The sequence below is a fragment of the Rhinoderma darwinii genome, chromosome 7, assembly GCF_050947455.1.
Source record: "Rhinoderma darwinii isolate aRhiDar2 chromosome 7, aRhiDar2.hap1, whole genome shotgun sequence".
NCBI lineage: Eukaryota > Metazoa > Chordata > Amphibia > Anura > Rhinodermatidae > Rhinoderma > Rhinoderma darwinii.
The window spans coordinates 41,962,834-41,978,182 of record NC_134693.1 but is presented as its reverse complement, the minus strand read 5'-3'; the positions used below and the strand labels follow the sequence as shown (position 1 = coordinate 41,978,182).

The 15,349-nt window shown below is 39.8% G+C and overlaps 1 long non-coding RNA gene across 1 annotated transcript; it reads right to left on the bottom strand.

Moving 5' to 3' along the window:
- Positions 1-390: 390 nt before the first annotated feature.
- Positions 391-3,865, bottom strand: LOC142657442 (uncharacterized). Its single transcript, XR_012849933.1, has 3 exons — positions 3,776-3,865; positions 2,660-2,760; positions 391-455 (listed from the first exon to the last, which is right to left on the bottom strand). It is a non-coding gene; the product is annotated as an uncharacterized LOC142657442 (long non-coding RNA).
- Positions 3,866-15,349: the final 11,484 nt, after the last annotated feature.

The following is a 15,349-nucleotide window of genomic DNA, read 5'->3' as shown; positions in this document are numbered from 1 at the left end:
ATCGTATATAACTATGATGCTAGGAGCCCGGCTCCCTGCACTATGTTCGGTCCGGTACTTGCGGCCGAAATACGTCCGTAAATTACGGACGTAATTAGTGTGTGTGCACATACCCTTAGAAAAGCACCTCGCACAACAGGCTAAGATCTGGTGGGACCTCACAACGTTAAAGAATTATATCGCCAAAGATATGATACCCAGAGGTTTACGCCTCAGGAAAACTCCAACTTTCATCTATACCGAAGAATTTCAAAAGGAATGGAACCAGACCCTCTCCACATGTTCCATGAGTTTGATGAAACTAATTACCAAACAAGAGGAGCTCAAACTATCTGAACTAGACATCAACATCACTGATATTAGAAAATCAATTGATGTTTTTTCAGACTCACCTTCCTTTTCTCTTCTTCAAAATCGAACAACGACTGCCATTGATAAATTGGATCAATCCATTGCTGAAACAAAAAAAAGCAAGTTCCAGCGAGACATAAGAGATTATACACATAATGAAATTTACAATTGGAGCCAGAGAACGAGAAATTATACAAGACCGAGACCCATTCTCAAAAAACGTAACCAATACCGCAACCAATACAGAGATTTACCAAACAGAGTGAGTTTCAGCTCCACAGAACCGGATTCCGCTGATGGCTTGTCAGAAGATGACAACACAAGGACTCGCCCATACTCTGTCAATAGAACACAAAACTCAAGTCACCAGTCAAAAAACGAGGCAGGAGGGGGGGCAGGAAGCACAAATCGAATAAACCAGGACTTCAACCGTTGCCTCCGCCCCCGGAAATTTCAACAGTACTAGAAATGAATGTTACCAACCTATCCTCCTTTACTCTAACCACGGAACAAACTGAAGTTCTATCCTTGGGCCTCAATTTTGCTCCTAAAAATAACTTCAATCTATTTAATACATTACTGGACATTAATAAATTTATCCGAAATTTGACTGTGAAAAAACACTTCCTCACGCAGGAGAATATCCCTCCGGATGATGTTCCAACTTCATCTCCCCCTACTATTTTTGTTGAAGAAGTTGTCCTTCCAGCTCACCCACCGCCCAGTTTAGACCAATTCTCTTTTCAAGAACTTACCACCCTAGCGTGTTTAGATCACTTACGTACAGAAATTCATAATCAAACGGTGACTACAGCTCTGAATTTTCATACCTCCAACCCTAAGTTCTATCCAACGAACTCACGAACAGACTCAATGGACCGTTTCCAAACGGTAATAGAAAAAGAATTGCAAAACTTGGCGGACAGCCTCAAATTTCAACATCCAACAACCAATATGACGACCAAACACAAACAAGCGGTCAAGTCCTTACATGACAACAAAGACATAGTGATAAAAATGGCTGATAAAGGAGGCAGTGTCACTGTAATGAATAAGAACGATTATAAACAATCCATCACCAACCTGCTATCTGACAAAACAACCTATAGGGTGTTAGAGAAAAACCCAGTAGACAATATAAAAAATCGCATGAACAAACTCTTAAATGACGGTCAACAAGGAGGTTTTATAAATAAAAAACAAGCTGAATTTATTCTTGTTGATCAACCCATTACGCCAATTATTCATGCACTCCCAAAGACCCACAAGCTAATTTTTCCACCTCCAATGAGACCAATTGTCTCAGGCATTGGGTCAATTTTGGAACGATTGTCAGAATGGCTAGACACACTACTGCAACCATTAGCACAAACAGCTCCTGGATTTTTAAAAGACACCAAAAATGTCCTTAATTCATTATGTCACAAAAGATGGGAAAAAAACTACACATGGCTCACATGTGATGTCGTGTCCTTATATACCTCTATCCCTCATCACATAGCCCATGCCGCCCTTGACTACCACTTAACCAAACATAGCATGTATGAAAAAATTTTCCAAACATTCATTCTGGAAGTACTCATGTTTTTAATGACGAACAACTACTTCCAATTTGACACAAAATACTATCTTCAACTTAAGGGCGTATCCATGGGTGCCAAATTTTCTCCATCGATAGCCAATTTAGTCATGTCCTGGTGGGAACAGTTCTACATTTTTTCTACTGACAACACATATGGCCACTGCATTGAATGGTACGGAAGGTATATTGACGATATTTTACTTATCTGGAAAGGGGACACTGACATCATCCCTGCCTTTGTAGAAACCCTTAACCAAAATCACTGCAACCTCAAATTTACTTATAACTTTGATCCCACCAATATCGTATTTTTAGATCTTGAATTAAAAGGCAAAGAAGGGCAAATAATTTCTACCCAGACTCACCGAAAATCTACCTCCTCAAATAATATCCTTCATGCAAGAAGTAATCATTTAATACAGACCATAAAGGCCATACCAGTGGGGGAGTTGCATCGTGCAAAACGAAATTGCACCTCCCACAGTCAATTTGAAGTTGAACAAAATGAAATCAAAACCAGACTTAGAGCAAGAGGGTATCCCACATGGTCACTAAATAGAGCAACTGAAATCATGACCAAAATACCCAGAACCGACTTACTTGCATACAGTAAAAAACATACTAAAAAAAGTTCCAAAATTCCATCTAAGGACAACCAACCTACCTTAATCTTGCAACAAAGTAACCAGTTCATGCAAATTAAAAAGTTAGTTACCAACAACTTACCTATCCTCCAAGAAGACGATAGTCTACGCTCTATTCTGGCCGAAGGTTGTCGCATTGTGGCAAGAAAGGCACCCTCTCTAGGCAGCGTGTTGTCCCCGTCACTGTTCACACCAAACGAAAATATTAAAACAACATGGCTAGAAACAAAAGGTTTTTACAGATGTGGGCAACATCCATGCAAGACTTGTTCTTTTGCCCATCCAACCAAAACATTTAGTAACTCCACACAAACAGATACATACAGTATCCAGAATTATATCAATTGTAACAGCGAATCTGTTATTTACGTTATTGAATGTACGGAATGTCAACTAAAATATGTGGGCTGTACAAACAGAAAATTAAAAACAAGAATTCTCGAACATCTCAGTTACGTGAGAAATATTAATATCACTAACATCTCCAATGTGTCAAAACATTTTATTGTACAACACAACCGTAACACCAAAAATTTACGCTGTTATGCTATCGAAAAAATCTACCCCCCCAAAAGGGGAGGCGACCTTAAACACAAAACCCACCTCAGGGAGGCATACTGGATTTATAGATTAAAAACCAGATATCCAGATGGCCTCAATCTCAGAAGAGATTTAATGTTCCATTATTAATAACCCAAGATCGAAATCATACTAAAAGACAATATAATAATAATCTAACTATAAGAAAGATCCAACTCCATGGTTCTCCAAGACTCCCTTCCCTATATATTTACAGTCTGTGCATACATAACATGTGCTTTTTGCTATGTACACCACTGTTCATATATTTTTTAAACCACTTTTTCGTTAGTCACACTCATTAATTATGTTTTATATTACACACTATTTTTGCTCCAGTTGTTGTCCTACCCTCACTTCCCTCCCACGTTAGTTCCTCATTATCCAAAAGTGCGCGTCTGTCTCCTGGGAGTACGGAGAAAACCCCTCTAATAACACCGTTTATCAGTATACATTATTACTGCCTACTTACAGCTATTATCAAATAACGTACCACCTACAGACATCATAATACATACCATTCTATAAATCAAAAGAAAAAATGTTAACATGTGTATGACAATACTAATTAACTATGACCAAGTAGTATTTCATTTAAACAAACATATATAACACTTACCTACTTCATATGTATCACAGTCTGTTAGGAAGTCATCCGAGCCACAGGGGAGGGTTGAATGACGAGACCTTCCGTCTATCAAGTTTCCACTCCACACGATAAACATCACCTGGAGTGTGAAATAAGCCCATGTTAGGTCGAACCTATACAACCTCATACCCCAAATCACAATACTGATTCAGCTGTCAGCTTATAATACGCAAATGAAAATAGAATCAACATAATGGGTAGTTACCATCTTCACTTCCGGTTTGCGTTCCAAATGGTTAACAACAGTGGAACGCACTCAGCAATCAGCTGTATCACAGAGACGAGGATAAAAATGAGACAACGCGCGCTTTTCAAAACAGACATTACAGCCAAGACTAAGGATGCAGTAGCATCCGAAACGCGTAGGCTCTGAGGACATTACCGCACGCTTACCCTCACATCAGGACTATACCTCTGGACCATTTTTTAATTGAATACCATTAAACTTGGAAACCCGTTTCCATTTTAAAACTCCATACAGCGCTGGAACAACACTTCCTTTTCTCCTTCCGTGCTTTTGAACGTGTGCCGACACGAGATTCCGGGCGCTGCTGAGACACACTCCTTAGTGTCAGGTGAGCTGGAGGATTCCTCCCCCTTCTTCTTCTATTTTTGTGACAATCATCGGCTTTTCCTACGAGCTCCCTATAGTACTCTCTCATGTTCTAACATAGAACACCGGAGGATCCAAAATAGATGTGTGCATCCTAAGCGTGACTATATATAACCTTTAATAATACAAGGGTCTAAACAACTAACAAAAACTATATATATTATTGGAACGAATACGCTGGTTTTATATTGTGAATCACATTGCTTTTAAATTCACTATATTTTGTACCTGTGTCCTGGAGAACATTCTTGGTCACAATATGATGCATCAATCTGCCAACATGCCCCCTGGGGTTCAAATCACTCGCTCAGAACTAGCTGAAAAAGTTTTTGGCAACCATGGCAATCATACCGAAAACAACCAAGAGTTGGAAGTTTTGTTTCACACCTTAGAAAAGCACCTCGCACAACAGGCTAAGATCTGGTGGGACCTCACAACGTTAAAGAATTATATCGCCAAAGATATGATACCCAGAGGTTTACGCCTCAGGAAAACTCCAACTTTCATCTATACCGAAGAATTTCAAAAGGAATGGAACCAGACCCTCTCCACATGTTCCATGAGTTTGATGAAACTAATTACCAAACAAGAGGAGCTCAAACTATCTGAACTAGACATCAACATCACTGATATTAGAAAATCAATTGATGTTTTTTCAGACTCACTTTCCTTTTCTCTTCTTCAAAATCGAACAACGACTGCCATTGATAAATTGGATCAATCCATTGCTGAAACCAAAAAAAAGCAAGTTCCAGCGAGACATAAGAGATTATACACATAATGAAATTTACAATTGGAGCCAGAGAACGAGAAATTATACAAGACCGAGACCCATTCTCAAAAAACGTAACCAATACCGCAACCAATACAGAGATTTACCAAACAGAGTGAGTTTCAGCTCCACAGAACCGGATTCCGCTGATGGCTTGTCAGAAGATGACAACACAAGGACTCGCCCATACTCTGTCAATAGAACACAAAACTCAAGTCACCAGTCAAAAAACGAGGCAGGAGGGGGGGCAGGAAGCACAAATCGAATAAACCAGGACTTCAACCGTTGCCTCCGCCCCCGGAAATTTCAACAGTACTAGAAATGAATGTTACCAACCTATCCTCCTTTACTCTAACCACGGAACAAACTGAAGTTCTATCCTTGGGCCTCAATTTTGCTCCTAAAAATAACTTCAATCTATTTAATACATTACTGGACATTAATAAATTTATCCGAAATTTGACTGTGAAAAAACACTTCCTCACGCAGGAGAATATCCCTCCGGATGATGTTCCAACTTCATCTCCCCCTACTATTTTTGTTGAAGAAGTTGTCCTTCCAGCTCACCCACCGCCCAGTTTAGACCAATTCTCTTTTCAAGAACTTACCACCCTAGCGTGTTTAGATCACTTACGTACAGAAATTCATAATCAAACGGTGACTACAGCTCTGAATTTTCATACCTCCAACCCTAAGTTCTATCCAACGAACTCACGAACAGACTCAATGGACCGTTTCCAAACGGTAATAGAAAAAGAATTGCAAAACTTGGCGGACAGCCTCAAATTTCAACATCCAACAACCAATATGACGACCAAACACAAACAAGCGGTCAAGTCCTTACATGACAACAAAGACATAGTGATAAAAATGGCTGATAAAGGAGGCAGTGTCACTGTAATGAATAAGAACGATTATAAACAATCCATCACCAACCTGCTATCTGACAAAACAACCTATAGGGTGTTAGAGAAAAACCCAGTAGACAATATAAAAAATCGCATGAACAAACTCTTAAATGACGGTCAACAAGGAGGTTTTATAAATAAAAAACAAGCTGAATTTATTCTTGTTGATCAACCCATTACGCCAATTATTCATGCACTCCCAAAGACCCACAAGCTAATTTTTCCACCTCCAATGAGACCAATTGTCTCAGGCATTGGGTCAATTTTGGAACGATTGTCAGAATGGCTAGACACACTACTGCAACCATTAGCACAAACAGCTCCTGGATTTTTAAAGGACACCAAAAATGTCCTTAATTCATTATGTCACAAAAGATGGGAAAAAAACTACACATGGCTCACATGTGATGTCGTGTCCTTATATACCTCTATCCCTCATCACATAGCCCATGCCGCCCTTGACTACCACTTAACCAAACATAGCATGTATGAAAAAAATTTCCAAACATTCATTCTGGAAGTACTCATGTTTTTAATGACGAACAACTACTTCCAATTTGACACAAAATACTATCTTCAACTTAAGGGCGTATCCATGGGTGCCAAATTTTCTCCATCGATAGCCAATTTAGTCATGTCCTGGTGGGAACAGTTCTACATTTTTTCTACTGACAACACATATGGCCACTGCATTGAATGGTACGGAAGGTATATTGACGATATTTTACTTATCTGGAAAGGGGACACTGACATCATCCCTGCCTTTGTAGAAACCCTTAACCAAAATCACTGCAACCTCAAATTTACTTATAACTTTGATCCCACCAATATCGTATTTTTAGATCTTGAATTAAAAGGCAAAGAAGGGCAAATAATTTCTACCCAGACTCACCGAAAATCTACCTCCTCAAATAATATCCTTCATGCAAGAAGTAATCATTTAATACAGACCATAAAGGCCATACCAGTGGGGGAGTTGCATCGTGCAAAACGAAATTGCACCTCCCACAGTCAATTTGAAGTTGAACAAAATGAAATCAAAACCAGACTTAGAGCAAGAGGGTATCCCACATGGTCACTAAATAGAGCAACTGAAATCATGACCAAAATACCCAGAACCGACTTACTTGCATACAGTAAAAAACATACTAAAAAAAGTTCCAAAATTCCATCTAAGGACAACCAACCTACCTTAATCTTGCAACAAAGTAACCAGTTCATGCAAATTAAAAAGTTAGTTACCAACAACTTACCTATCCTCCAAGAAGACGATAGTCTACGCTCTATTCTGGCCGAAGGTTGTCGCATTGTGGCAAGAAAGGCACCCTCTCTAGGCAGCGTGTTGTCCCCGTCACTGTTCACACCAAACGAAAATATTAAAACAACATGGCTAGAAACAAAAGGTTTTTACAGATGTGGGCAACATCCATGCAAGACTTGTTCTTTTGCCCATCCAACCAAAACATTTAGTAACTCCACACAAACAGATACATACAGTATCCAGAATTATATCAATTGTAACAGCGAATCTGTTATTTACGTTATTGAATGTACGGAATGTCAACTAAAATATGTGGGCTGTACAAACAGAAAATTAAAAACAAGAATTCTCGAACATCTCAGTTACGTGAGAAATATTAATATCACTAACATCTCCAATGTGTCAAAACATTTTATTGTACAACACAACCGTAACACCAAAAATTTACGCTGTTATGCTATCGAAAAAATCTACCCCCCCAAAAGGGGAGGCGACCTTAAACACAAAACCCACCTCAGGGAGGCATACTGGATTTATAGATTAAAAACCAGATATCCAGATGGCCTCAATCTCAGAAGAGATTTAATGTTCCATTATTAATAACCCAAGATCGAAATCATACTAAAAGACAATATAATAATAATCTAACTATAAGAAAGATCCAACTCCATGGTTCTCCAAGACTCCCTTCCCTATATATTTACAGTCTGTGCATACATAACATGTGCTTTTTGCTATGTACACCACTGTTCATATATTTTTTAAACCACTTTTTCGTTAGTCACACTCATTAATTATGTTTTATATTACACACTATTTTTGCTCCAGTTGTTGTCCTACCCTCACTTCCCTCCCACGTTAGTTCCTCATTATCCAAAAGTGCGCGTCTGTCTCCTGGGAGTACGGAGAAAACCCCTCTAATAACACCGTTTATCAGTATACATTATTACTGCCTACTTACAGCTATTATCAAATAACGTACCACCTACAGACATCATAATACATACCATTCTATAAATCAAAAGAAAAAATGTTAACATGTGTATGACAATACTAATTAACTATGACCAAGTAGTATTTCATTTAAACAAACATATATAACACTTACCTACTTCATATGTATCACAGTCTGTTAGGAAGTCATCCGAGCCACAGGGGAGGGTTGAATGACGAGACCTTCCGTCTATCAAGTTTCCACTCCACACGATAAACATCACCTGGAGTGTGAAATAAGCCCATGTTAGGTCGAACCTATACAACCTCATACCCCAAATCACAATACTGATTCAGCTGTCAGCTTATAATACGCAAATGAAAATAGAATCAACATAATGGGTAGTTACCATCTTCACTTCCGGTTTGCGTTCCAAATGGTTAACAACAGTGGAACGCACTCAGCAATCAGCTGTATCACAGAGACGAGGATAAAAATGAGACAACGCGCGCTTTTCAAAACAGACATTACAGCCAAGACTAAGGATGCAGTAGCATCCGAAACGCGTAGGCTCTGAGGACATTACCGCACGCTTACCCTCACATCAGGACTATACCTCTGGACCATTTTTTAATTGAATACCATTAAACTTGGAAACCCGTTTCCATTTTAAAACTCCATACAGCGCTGGAACAACACTTCCTTTTCTCCTTCCGTGCTTTTGAACGTGTGCCGACACGAGATTCCGGGCGCTGCTGAGACACACTCCTTAGTGTCAGGTGAGCTGGAGGATTCCTCCCCCTTCTTCTTCTATTTTTGATAAATTTGGTGCATTTTCAAACTGTCTTGTCTAAGTTTACCCTGTCTAAAACTTAGTGGTGCAGATTTACCAATACTGTCTAAGTTTTAGGAACTAGTAGGTTGATGCAACTAATTTTTAAAGAAGCAAGAGGTGTTGTAGCTTTTACTAATATATATTACTTAGAATTGGAACTCCTTTCTCTTTGTTTAGAGCTCCAATTACCCTTCTGCATTAGCGTGTGTCACGATCCCAGGGTATGTGGACCCACTAGGCCGCTCCACCGTAGCGGAGAGGCAGCTGGCCAAGTCACAGTCTATGCAAGAGTCTATACAAGCTCGTAGCACTGGGGTACCTGAAATAGTCCAGATGGTGGCAGGGGCTCTGGCACAGATGCAAACGAGGTGGTAGACAGTAGGTGCAGTAGGTTGCGCCGGACGTGGCGGATGACAATGGGTATAGCCGGACACGACTAATCACTAAACAGAGTCAGGAACAATAACACAGCACAGGATACAGGTAGCAGGGCACGGGAAACAACAGGAACAGGATAACAGTCTTTGCAAATGGTACCATAGTAACATGGGATTAACTAACAACGCGCAGGCAAGGATCAAAAGGGCAGGGCCCTTTTTATAGTTCAGGAGGATCAGGAAATAATTTATTAATTAATTATTTATATATGCGCGCACTGGCCCTTTAAGGCCGGGAAACGGCGCGCGCCCTCTAGTGATCACTACGGGACAGAGCGGGCGCATGTGCCGACGTCTCCGGGGAGGACGACGCCGGCAGGAAGAGGAAGATGTGCGGGTGGCAGGTAAGTGAAGGTCGAAGGCCGTGACTGCGGCCGTAACAGCGTGCTTCACTTATGCAGTCTTATACAATCCCTTTTACCATCCCTTGCTTTTCCCCATTAACGCCATTTGCTACGTCCTAGACTATTAATCGTGAGGAAGGTCCAGGTGGAACCGAAACATTAAATGTTTATTTTGTCTGGCGATTGCTTGAAGAATAAAGCTGTTATTTCACATATTGTGTGGTCTTTATTAGTTTATCGTCTTGATTTCTTATATACTTCTAGGTGACCAGCTCCTGAATTGGTCACACACCATTACTATTCATTTAATAATTTACTCATCTATCTATTTTATTTATTATGATGAATTTTATTTGTCTCTGGATCAAGACTGTGCAATATTTCACGCGCATGTGTGCTCCATCAACGTACCTGAATATTTTGGAACTGCTAGTTATCTGGACGAAAGTAATTCAAATCCGTTTATGATAGTATGGATAGCCTTGGTACAAATTCTCTCTGTATATCCAACTCCTCCATTATTTTTTCTTAGATAACTATTATGAATTCATTAACGTTTATTATGATATTAATTTATGGGCATATATATACACTATGTGGACAAAAGTATTGGGACACCTACACATTACACTTACAGGAGCTTTTATGGCTTCCCATTCTAAATCCAAAGGCATTAAAATGAACTTGGTCCCGCACCCCCCTTTGCAGCTAAAACAGCTTCAACTCTTCTGGGAAGGCTTTCTACACCAATTGCCATATTACACACTTAATACACCATTACTGAGGGGGCATGACCTTATCTTTTGGTCAAAGGGCTCCATCAACTTTGATACAGCCTGGTGAGCCCCCACCAAAATAACTCCAGTACATTAGAATATCACTTTAAAAAAGGTTAGAAATAAGTCTTCCTAAAAAGTTCACCCTAATACAGCTGTGAAAGCAATTGAGTTGTTTGTTACAGTGGTTCAGTACTAAACCCTAGGCAGAAAAACATTTTCTACTCTATACAGTTCAGGCTCTTGTCAGTCTCGTGCTTTTTTATCGTTCCCATTTTACATAATAATATACGGTAAGTGCCAAAAATGTGAAGTAAAGCAGAAATAAATCCCAGCACATAGCAAAAAGACAGGGCAATATCATCATCAGCCTGTTAGTAAAAAATGATGCTTTTGTATTCACTGTACTAAGTCAACTATACCTATGCACAGATACTAGTTTGATTCACATAATGAGGGTTCATATACACAACTACCGTATATTACTCTTTCATACAACCTCCAAGTTGAACGGAGCCGTAATACATCTGTAGAAGGATAAGGGGCCAAACTGTACCTCTATATTTCTACGATTTCATATAAAGGCAAATTGTACTATGCTCCATCAGATGCCATATTATGTAGATATCCTAGGTAGAGGGTATTATATAAAAATAGGGGAAGTGTTACAAAAAAAAGTTCGCTCACCACATATCCACTGTGTTTCTGTTGCGTTTCCATTGCGTTTGATTGATGCAAGTTGGTATGAATAAATCCAAGTGCTGCAGGTGCTCGTAGATATTCCCAAACTGTTCCTGTGTCGACAGCAGGTGATCAAGGCAATAGTGGTGTATAGTAAAGGTATATCCAGCACTCAAAATAAAAGTTGTAAGGTTTATTTGGTCATGTTTAAAACAAAGAAGTTAAAACAAAAAATCCTGGGACGACACTTACGCGTTTCAGACCAGTGGGGTCCTTAATCATAGCTTAAAGGCATGGTGTTGCCCTAAAAACATGTTTTTTTTAAAAAAATTAAACATTTAGTGTGTAGGTGATTAAACATTGTACAAATTTTTTTTATTTTTTTCGCGAGTCAGGAAATATTATAAATTTTTTCTAATTTATAATACTACCCATTTTTGGTCACTAGATGGAGCTAGTTCCCAAAATTGCAGCATTGCAACATTGGGTTAAAAGCCCTCGCTCTAGTGAGCTCTCAGCATCCCCCCCTCCTTTATCCTGGCTAGTGCCGGGATAAACGAGGGGTTTGAAAGGTTTAACCTCCTACACTGTGTGTCGCCATTTTTTGAGGTAACCCACAGTGTAGTAGGTTTACATACAGTAGTAAACACACACAAACACTAACATACATTGAAATCTCTTACCTGCTCCTGCCGCCGCGGCTCCCTCCGGCCCGTCCGCTCCCTTTGCTGCCGCTGTTCCATGTGCACAAGTCCGGAAGCCGCGACCGGAAGTAGTAATATTACAGTCCGGCCGCGACTTCCGGTCCACAGGAAAATGGCGCCGGATGGCGCCAATTTAGAATAGGACTGTGTGGGAGCGGCGCATGCGCAGTTCCCACACAGACGCCGTACACGGACGTGAATGGGACGGGAGCCGTTCACAGTCCCTATGGGACTGTGGCTGCCGTACTCCATGTCTGTGTGTGTCGTTAATCGACACACACAGAAATGGAACAAAAAATGGCAGCCCCCATAGGGAAGAAAAAGTGTAAAAATAAGAAACAGTAAAACACAAACACACAAATGAATATAAACGTTTTTATTACAGCACTAACATCTTTAACATATAAAAAAATTATTTGCCATGACACTGTTCCTTTAAGGACCCCACCGGTCTGAAACGCGTAAGCGTGGTCCCGGGATTTTTTGTTTTAACGTCTTTGTTTTAAACATGACCAAATAAACCTTACAACTTTTATTTTGAGTGCTGGATATACCTTTACTATACATCACCACTACAGAGGGTATTATATGTCCGTAACACGTTGCTGTACATAGGCACCATGAGGTGGTACATGCTGTATGTGCATCCATCTCTGGCTCAGAAAATGTTAACCTTACACAATTCATGTACTCACGTTACCCTTCAAGTTATTAGTTAAGAACAATTATAATAAATGTTCTCTTCAAGACTGTGAACATTTTTTTCACATCACATTGTTATAAATGACACTATATTGTCACTACAATGCACACAATCCAAACTCTTCAGGGTCATTAGTACCAAACATAACATCAAATCACCATTGTAAAGCAATAGCCAACAGATATTTTATTTGAAAATGCAATTAGAAAACAAAAGCGTGTGACTTCATACAGAGCAAAATCTGCTTCATAATCAGTCCACCATATCGATCTTTCAGAATAACACAAAGGGGCGAGAATGGGATATGAGATCACATGCTTTAAAGAAGAAGCAACTCGCTGTGTCTCAGCATTTTCTTTGAAACGACCCATTTTAATGGACAGCCACTAAACAGTCGATTCTACTCAGTTGGTATTTAAATTTATACTTACTGCAGTTGCTACCAATTATGTCTCCCAAGTCTTTTACACTTATTCTCTTTATGGCATTCAATCTCAAGCTTGAATATCCATTCAGTGGGAAGCCACCATGAGGACAATTACCCACAATTGTACTGTGATTCTATTTTAATTAAATCATCTTGATGATATAGAATGTAATTGCATTTGTCTGTTGCCACATGCTATTCTCTAATCCAGAGAGAGAAAAAAACGATAAGGTATGTCTTTTCCAATCAGTTTTATCATACATTGATTTTTAGAAAATATAGTTAACGTACAAAGTATGAGCTGTGAAGAATTAACCCACATGTGTGTAATATACAGTAAGGGTCCTTTTACACCGGGCAATTTTAGCCGCAATAACGAGCGCCAATCAACGAGACAGCTTGTTGATCGGCACTTGTTTGCTTCTTTCACCAGGAGCTATGATAAGTAATGTATGGGGATGAACGATAGTTACTGCGATCGCTCGTCTCCATGCATTACCACATCTCTGCCAACAACGACAATATTTTCTGCTGCATAAAGGATATGAACGCTCATTTGCCTGATCATTGGCCCGTGTAAAAAGCCCTTAAAGGGAATGTGTTGCTAGAAAAAAAAAAAAATTTTTTACATTTAAACAGTTAGTGTATGAATGATTAAACATTGTTCGAATTTTTTTAATTTTTTCACGAGTCAGGAAATATTATAAATTAGATTCTAATTTATAACATTTCCCAGTACTGGTCACTAGATGGAGCAATTCCCAAAATTGCAGCATTGGCATGTGGTAAAGCAACCACATTGCTTTATGCTGCAAAATTTGAGAATACACACTCGCTCTAGTGACCTCACAGAATCCCCCCTCCTTTATCCTGGCTACTGGCAGGAGAAAGGAGGGGATTGAACGTTCAAACCTCCTACACTGTGTGTCGCCATTTTTTGAGTGAACACACAGTGTAGTAGGTTTACATACAGTAGTAATCACACACTAAAACACGTACATACACAGACCTAACTTACCTGTTCCTGCCGCCGCCGCTCCCTCTGGTCCGTCCGCTCCGTCTGCTCCCTCCACTCTAAGTGCACAAGTCCGGAAGCCGCGACTGGAAGTAGTAATCTTACTGACCGGCCGCGGCTTCCGGTCCACAAGAAAATGGCGCCGGACGTCACTCGGCCGAAGACCTTCAATTTGGACCGTGTGGGAGCGGCGCATGCGCCGTTCCCACACAGACGGCGTACAGCATAGTGGATGGAACGGGCCCCGTTCGCATTCACTATGGGGCTGTATGTGCCGTATTCCATGTATTCCATGTCTGTATGTGTCGTTAATCACATACAGAGATGGAAAAAAAAATGGCAGCCCCCATAGACAAGAAAAAGTTAAAAAATAAAAAAAAAGGTAAAACACAAACACACAAATAAATATTTTTTTTTAAAATAAAACACTAAAATCAAATTGATATAAAAAAAAATTTGCGACGCTCGTCCTTTAAGAATAGCTATTATATTGTTATATTGCCAATAGGCACCACAATGGTGTCTAGAACTGTACAGCACTGCTTTGACTATACAAACCCCCCACCCCCCGTCCGTCTGTCTGTCCACACACACAAAACTACCAGATCTGGTGAACAATCATAGCCATAACAACTACTTGGCACCTGCCCACACTGCCAAAAGTACCAATACCTGGTTTAATAACCACATTATCACTGTGCTTGATTGGCCAGCAAACTCGCCTGACCTAAACCCCATAGAGAATCTATAGGGTATTGTCAAGAGGAGATGAGACACCAGACCCAACAATGCAGGCGAGCTGAAGACCACTATCAAGGCAACCTGGGCTTCCATAACACCCCAGCAGTGCCACAGGCTAATCTGCCCCCAAATTGCCATGCCGCATTGATGCAGTAATTCATGCAAAAGGAGCCTCGACCAAGTATTGAGTGCATATACTGCACATACTTTTCAGTAGGCCAACATTTCGGTATTAAAAATCATTTTTGAAATTGGGCTTATACAGTATAATATTAAAATTTTCTGAGACAAAATTTGGGGTTTTCATTAACTGTTACCATAATCATCAACATTAAAAGAAAAAATGCTGGAAATAGATCACTCTGTGTATAATGAATCTATAAAATGTCACGA